A 7,208-nucleotide genomic window follows, 5' to 3' on the forward strand; every position below is an offset into this window, starting at 1 on the left:
CTATTTCTCTAGGATCCCCACTTCATGTATTCTTTAGAATCATTCAAATTATAAGAAAATTTTATCTTCTCAAGGAAATCTTTCTTTCTGAAAATTATTTCCAATTGTTCTGTCTATACCTTATTTGTTCATATTTGTTGGTTTGTCTTCCCCAATAGATGGTAAGCTTCTTCAGATTAGGGACTTTCTTTTATCTCTTTTTTTTATCCCCAGTCATTACCACAATGCCTAACATTTAGTAGACCCTAGATAAATTTTTATTGACTTACTGTCTATTCAATATACGTCCCTTGGCCTCTTTTTTTAATATTAATTCTCCATTTAATCAAGATATGTATTAACATCTACATTACAATTTTCCTGATTCTTCTAGCTATAAGCACTTTCTTCTTCCATTGTAGTGACAATGGATTTATGTTTTATACTTTGTTTTTACTTATCTTATTCATTCATGCTCTCCTCACACTTAAAAGAGAGTTCGAACTCATTAAGAGTAGGGACTGTTTCATTTTTGTCTTTGCATTTCCATTGCTTAGCTCAGCCAGGTACATGGTATATGCTTAATAAATAATTTTTGAGTGAATGAATCAATGAAATAAGCAAGATGAAATTGACTTGACCTGAGAGCTAGGTCAAAAATGAGACATTGAAACCTAGGTTGGATGTCAAACATCCCTGGGTTGATTAATAATTTTTATGTAAATCATTGATTATTTAGGTTTCTTCCAAAAGGACTGTGGATTCAATAGCATTTTTAACAACTAATTTCATAACTTATCCATAACAAAAATACTGAGAATCAAAATTTATAATTGCCTTGTTTAATAAGCTTTCAAGCTAACCATTTTAAAATCACAATTCCATTCCAGATTGTTCCTAAAATAGTGTCTTACCAATATAGCTGGCCTAATACCATTAGGTGTATATGTTGTAGTGTTTAATCCTAGTTACGGTAATCTCTTTCTTGAGAAGCATTCATTTATCTGTCTCTTTTTTTGGGGAAAACCATTAAAGAGCAGTTTTTTTGTTTGTTCTGTCCCTAAATGTATAATGTATTATTTTGCATTTAATAATATGCCTCTTAGACAAATGGAAGAAATGTGCACAGAGATCATAGATGGGAGGGAGAGAACTATACTTGTTCCAGAATAAAAAAAAAGGATCCAGACATATGAGAAATGGCTAAAATGATATAAGGACTAGATGTATCCTTGTTCTTGTATCATCTGAAATAAATACAAACAATCAAGAGCCAAGCAATTACATAATTTCATTTTCCAGTTATATTAGAGTTCGCTTATCCATTTTTAAAGATAATGTGTAGTTTAAAGTTCAAGATATTTGAACTTAAAACATTTGGGTTTCAGTTATGTATGGCTACTTAATAAGTTTTCAAGCTCCTTGGGGCAGCAAGGATGAAATTCTGTTTTCTCGGTGTTTAACCAGGTATATAGCAAGAATATAATAAATGCTCATTGACTGAAAGTAGGAGAAAATTAACTGATGTCTTTGACATTGAATTTCTTCTTTTGTAAATTGGCATGGACAAAAATATTTTTATTATCTTTTTCAAATCTAGATCTTACTGGATTTACTACTTTCTTAAAAAAAATTAAAAACACTTAATGCTTGCCAACAGTGGAGCAAACAAACAAAATAGAATGGAAAAGAAAATTCTAAAAAAAAGCTAAATGAATTGTTTAGGTATGCACAAATAGCAAAATATTAATTGACTGTAGTACTGATGTGATGAATAATTTTTCCTTTTCTAAATCAATATTTTGAATGACCTATGAGAAAACTCCACTTGGATGCTTCTGTTCATTGTTGTTCACAGTATGTCTTGATTTTTTTTACACACAAGGATACCAGACTCAGAATTTATTTGAAAGTTACCTGAAAGTTTTTGAGTCACAAATGTACCTAAAATCAAATCCTAGTTAACACACCTGACCAATAGTTATCAAATAGCTTCTTGAAGATCTCTAATGAATGGAAACCTACTACTTATTTAGGAACTTAGTCAAACTTCAGCAATGCCAAGTCCATTATACTATACAATACATGAGGAAATTAGTTGTCAGAGTGGTTACAGTATAAGATCTGTTCTAGGAAGACCTCAGGTAAAAATCTGCCTCAAACACTAGCTTCATGAATCTGGGCAAGTCTTCCCCTCTTTCGATTTTCCTTTACTCTTCTATATTCTGGTTTATATGTGTGTGTGTGTGTGTGTGTGTGTGTGTGTGTGTGTGTATTTATGCCATTTCATTGATTAGGTAATTTTTACTTATTAGAATATACCATTCATGAGAGTGAGAACTGCTTTGCTTATTTTTTTGTTTGTTTTTTGTTTTTTAATTCAGAGCATATAGCTAAATGTCTGTCAGAAAGAATTTCAACAAACTTTTCCATTCTTTCAGTAGTGAAATGTGTACCATCTTTCCACTAGAATCCCAGCCTAAAAACCTTGGGGCATTTTATTTTTCTTTATTATTTTTTCCAGTCTCCTACAAATCAAAGAATAATGTATTTACTGAACTCTATAAAATACACTGTTGACTCTCAAACATACCTTTAGTGGAAAGATTTATTAGATGTAAGTCAAAGGACTTTGCTCCACCTCCTAGTACCTCTGTGATTTGGTGTTGGAGCTGGGGATTTTGCAGAAGATTTTATAAAGAAAGCCAAGGGGATCAAAGAGTCTCAGACAACTTTGGCTGTAAAAATCATTGTGGCTTAAATCCAGGTAGCAGAATGCTCTATGGGCAAGACTTGTTGAGTCAGCTAGTGGCCAGGTGAACTCCATTACCTCAGATAATTCAGTGATTCTTTTAGACTGAAAACCTAAAGTTGACATGAATAAATGGATTAGTCCTTCAAAGGCTTATGGGAATCTTTATCCAGATCAAGACTTGAATAGAGATAGCTTCTATAGCTCTTTTGTAGGCTATTTAGCAAGGCATTCCATGTTGCTAGAATCATGCTCATCTTTTTTTCCTTCCTCCCTCCCTCCTTCCTTCCCTCCCTCCCTTCCTCCCTTCCTCCCTCCCTCCTTCCTTCCTTCCTTCCTTCCTTCCTTCTTTCCTTTCTTTTTTCCTCCCTTCCTTCTTTCCTTCCTTTCCTCCTTTTTTTCAATTCTATTTTATTTTTCCAATTACATGTAAAGGTAGTTTTTAACATTCATTTTTGAAAGATTCTGAAGTCCAATTTTCCCCCTTGCCTTCCTCACCTCCATCTTACCAAAAACATCAAGCAATCAGATATATGGGATACATGTACAATCATTTTACAGATATTTCCATACTCGTCATGTTGTGAAAGAAAAATCAGAAAGAGAAAGACCACAAGGAAAAAAAAAAACACAAAAAATGATGAAAAGAGTATGCTTTGATCTGCATTCAGGCTCCATAGGTCTCTAAATATGTATGGCATTTTCTTTATCAAGTATGTTGGACTTCTCTTAGATCATTGTATTGCTGAGAAGAGCTAAGTCCATCATAGTTGATCATTACATAATCTTATTAGTGTATAATGTTTTCATAATGGATAAGTACTTCAGAGATGTTTTACTATATATTCTCTAATCAATATTGATTTAGAGCCTTCCTCCCCTTTCCAAACATCTAGCAGACAAACTATTACTCTAATTTGCTCCTACTATCACTTTTTCTTTCTAAATCATGAAACCATTTTGATCTCATTTTGAAATGTGAAATATTAGTCTTTGCCTAGTTACTGTCATACTATTTTCAATTTTTCCCAGCAATTTTTGTCAATAATGAGTTCTTATTCCAGAAGTTAGTGTCTTTGGGTTTATCAAATAGTAGATTACTATAGTCAACGCTTATTGTGTTTTGTGTGTCTAACAAATTCCACTGATTCACCACTCTATTTCTTAGCCAGTAGCATCTGGTTTTTGGTAGGTCTGATATCTCTAGACTACCTTTACCACTTTCTCCCCATTAATTCTCTTGATATCCTTGACCTCCATTTTTTCCAAATGAATTTTGTTATTTTTTCTAGCTCCATGAAATATTTTTAACAGTTTGATTTGTATGGTGTTGAATAACTAGATTAATTTTGGTGAAATTGTTGTTTTTATTTTATTATGTTGACCTATCCATGAGCACTTGATTTCTTTCCAATTTTTTTTTAGTTGTTTCTTTTTTTATTTAAAAATGTAAATAATGGAATATTAATAATGTGCTTATATCAAAAATTGCTACAATATTTGGGATTCTACATAGAAAATAAAGACAAATTAATTTAATTTAATATTTTCCTCAGTTACAATCAAAACAATTTTTTATATTGGATTTCAATTTTTTTTAGTTCTAGATTCTCTCCCTTTATCCCCACCTACAATAAAAAGACCACTTGTAAAGTTATGCAAAAAATTTCCATAAAAGTTATGTTTTGAAAGAAAACATAATTTCCCACCCTAATAAAAATAAAAAGGCTGAAGAAAAATTAAGTTTTAAAAAAAGAGATAGAGGGAAAGAGGATGCTTCAATGTGTCTTCAGACACAATCAGTTCCTTCTTTGGGTATGGATAAGATTTTTCATCATAAGTCCATCAGAGTAGTCATGGATGACTGTACTACTGAGTCAAAGTCATTTATAGCTGGTCATCCCAGAACATTGCATTACTTTATATACAATGCATTTTACTTTGAGTTCATGGAGGTCTTTCCAGGTTTGTTAACTTTTTTTTTTTCCTGAGAAAATCCTGTTTATCATTTCCCATAGAACAATAATATTCCATCACAAGAACATAACAATTTATTGAGCGCTTTTGAGATTTACTTGTATATTTATATTGTTTTTATTTGTATATTTATATACCATTTTTTACTGTGTTCAAGAAACACATATTAAGCAGCTACTATGCACAAAGTATGGTTTTGAACCTTGGGAATATAAATTAAAAAAATATATATCCTTTGCTGTTAAGTGACTTATATTCAATCCAAGACACAATCTGTACACAGGAAGATCAAGAAATGAGATCAATTATTATTTTGATGAAAAAAATATAAAATACCAGAGGAAAAAACCTTAACGGGAGAAAGCAAGCACCTTTAAATTGTGGTCCAGTAGAATGGGGGATCAAGGAAGGTACCTGAGATTTGGGAGAAGGGTCCTGCCAAAATTCTATCTTTTAAGGCATCTGAAAGTCAAAGACAGGACAAATGCTAGATATTATGTTTATGATGTTGAGGTAATAGCTACTGATTAAAGGTTTACTTACCATGAATAACTAGATAAGGTCCTAATTTTAAAAAGTTATGACTATATTTTTATTTTACATATTCCAGATTATTCATAACTCTTCTCAATTGAACTAGTAATAGTTCCATGAATCAAAGGAAAATTGCTATTATAGGCATTAACCATTCTTTAAAAGGGATAATCTAGTAGATGCAGTGATCAAACTCTATCTAGTGTCAGCCACATACTGAATGAACATTTTTTCTCTCCTGAGGCAATTGGGGTTAAGTGACTTGCCCAGGGTCACAAAGCTAGGAAGTATTAAGTGTATTGGACCAGATTTGAATTCAGGTCTTCCTGAATTCAGGGCTGATGCTCTATTCACTGTACCACCTGACTGCCCCTCCAATATCTTTTCCAAGAAAATTCCAAAAGAAATCACAAAGAATAGTATATAACTGAAAAATGACCAAATAATAAGAAAGCAACACATGATATAAGTATAGATGACAATAATATGAAATGATTTATGATGTATAAACCCTAGGGAGCCAGTCTGTTCGAGTTCCAAAGGAAAACACCATTATTTACAGAGGAAATCAGAGAAAGCTTCCTGGTTCAGGTAATATTTGAGGTGGGACTTAGAGAATGGATTCAAAAAATAATTGCAATGAACATAAAAAAAGACAGTGGTCATTCAAACATTGACATCACTGGAGAGCATCCTGGTCACAGATAGAAAAATGAGAGCAATACACTTAGCTGAAATATAGAATTTGGAACAGAGAATTACTCTGAGGTCAAACCAAAAAGGGAGGTGAAAGAAGGATTGTAGAGTTCTTTGGTCATAAATATGTAGTCCCTGTGACCATGCATTTCCCAACACGTCAGTAAATCTTGGAAGAGAAGATTGGCAAGGCATTTTGAGAATATTCTGTTTGAAAAATAATCAGGAGGACTTTGCAGACTATAGTGAAATGATTACTAATCCACTTTAGCATTATAGTCATATATATGTATGAGACAGGCATAAGTACACACAAAACATATGTGTGTCATATGGATAGGAGAGTTTCATTATTTTCCTATATATGTTTTATAGACTTGATAGCTAGAATAGATTCCATCATCTAAAAGAAGTCATAGATCTTGTTTAAGAAAAATTTACAGCCTTCCCATTTTTGTGCTTGTGTCAGCTCACCTTGGCAGAGAGAACCCTTCTTGCTAGGGAGATGAAACTTGTAAATCTTTCTGCCTACCCCCACCTCACCCAACTAAAACCTACTCTTAGACCTTGTCACCTCCCTTATTCATGACTGTTAAAATTTCCTGTGGGTTATATTTCCAAGGATCCTAGTATAATATATCTTTCACATACTTATTAATATTTTTGTTTTATTAAAAACAAGCTAACTCTTCAAACATAGATGATGAAAAGCTTAAAATCGTTCTGAAAATTGGTCAGTTATACAGCAAAAACTGGTGAATTTGCTCTTTTACTTCTAATTCTTTCTCAGTAATGCATTTTCGTCCTGGATTTCACATGTGAAACATTTTCTAAATGTATTGTTTAATTGGAAATATATACCTATATCTATCTATCTATCTATCTCTCTATCATATATCTATCTATGGCTGTTTGACTGAAAAAAAGCATCTGATGAAGACCAAAGTGCTTCATTCTTCCATAGGAATATGAAAAGCATGTAGTTCCTCAAAAGAAGCAACAAAGGAAATGATTTTGTGGGATAACTCTCTAATACTTGAGATGTTATGAGATACAAAACCAAAGTATATGCTGGTCATTTTTATCAAGTGTTTGCCACTGTCTTTGTAAATGTTCTCTATGGAGTTCAATTTGAAAAGATATTTTCCAAAAATATCAAGTTTCCCTATATGCTACTGAATATCATATGTATATTAGGTGAATTTCCTATCAAGTTTTTGTTTATTAAGTGTTAAAACAGAAAGATAAATAATTTACACTACATGTGTTT

Source organism: Sarcophilus harrisii, chromosome 2, assembly GCF_902635505.1.
Source record: "Sarcophilus harrisii chromosome 2, mSarHar1.11, whole genome shotgun sequence".
Classification (NCBI taxonomy): Eukaryota; Metazoa; Chordata; class Mammalia; order Dasyuromorphia; family Dasyuridae; genus Sarcophilus; species Sarcophilus harrisii.